We start from the raw sequence: 241 nt of genomic DNA on the forward strand, positions 1-241 counted from the left end.
TTGCACTCTCCTTTTGGATTCTCTTCTATATTGCTTGGGAGAATACTGGGAGGAGTTTCAATGACTTTCTTACTCAGCTGGCCCACTTGTGCCTCCCGATTTCTAATGGAGGATCTTGTTTCACTCATGAAACTGAAAATGGCCTTTGACAGATTAGAGACTAGATTGGCTAAATTAGAAGTGTTTTGTTCAAAATTCTCTGTCTGTTGCTGAGAAGATGATGGAAAAGGCTTGCTATTGT

The sequence above is a fragment of the Arachis duranensis genome, chromosome 1 (assembly GCF_000817695.3).
Source record: "Arachis duranensis cultivar V14167 chromosome 1, aradu.V14167.gnm2.J7QH, whole genome shotgun sequence".
NCBI lineage: Eukaryota > Viridiplantae > Streptophyta > Magnoliopsida > Fabales > Fabaceae > Arachis > Arachis duranensis.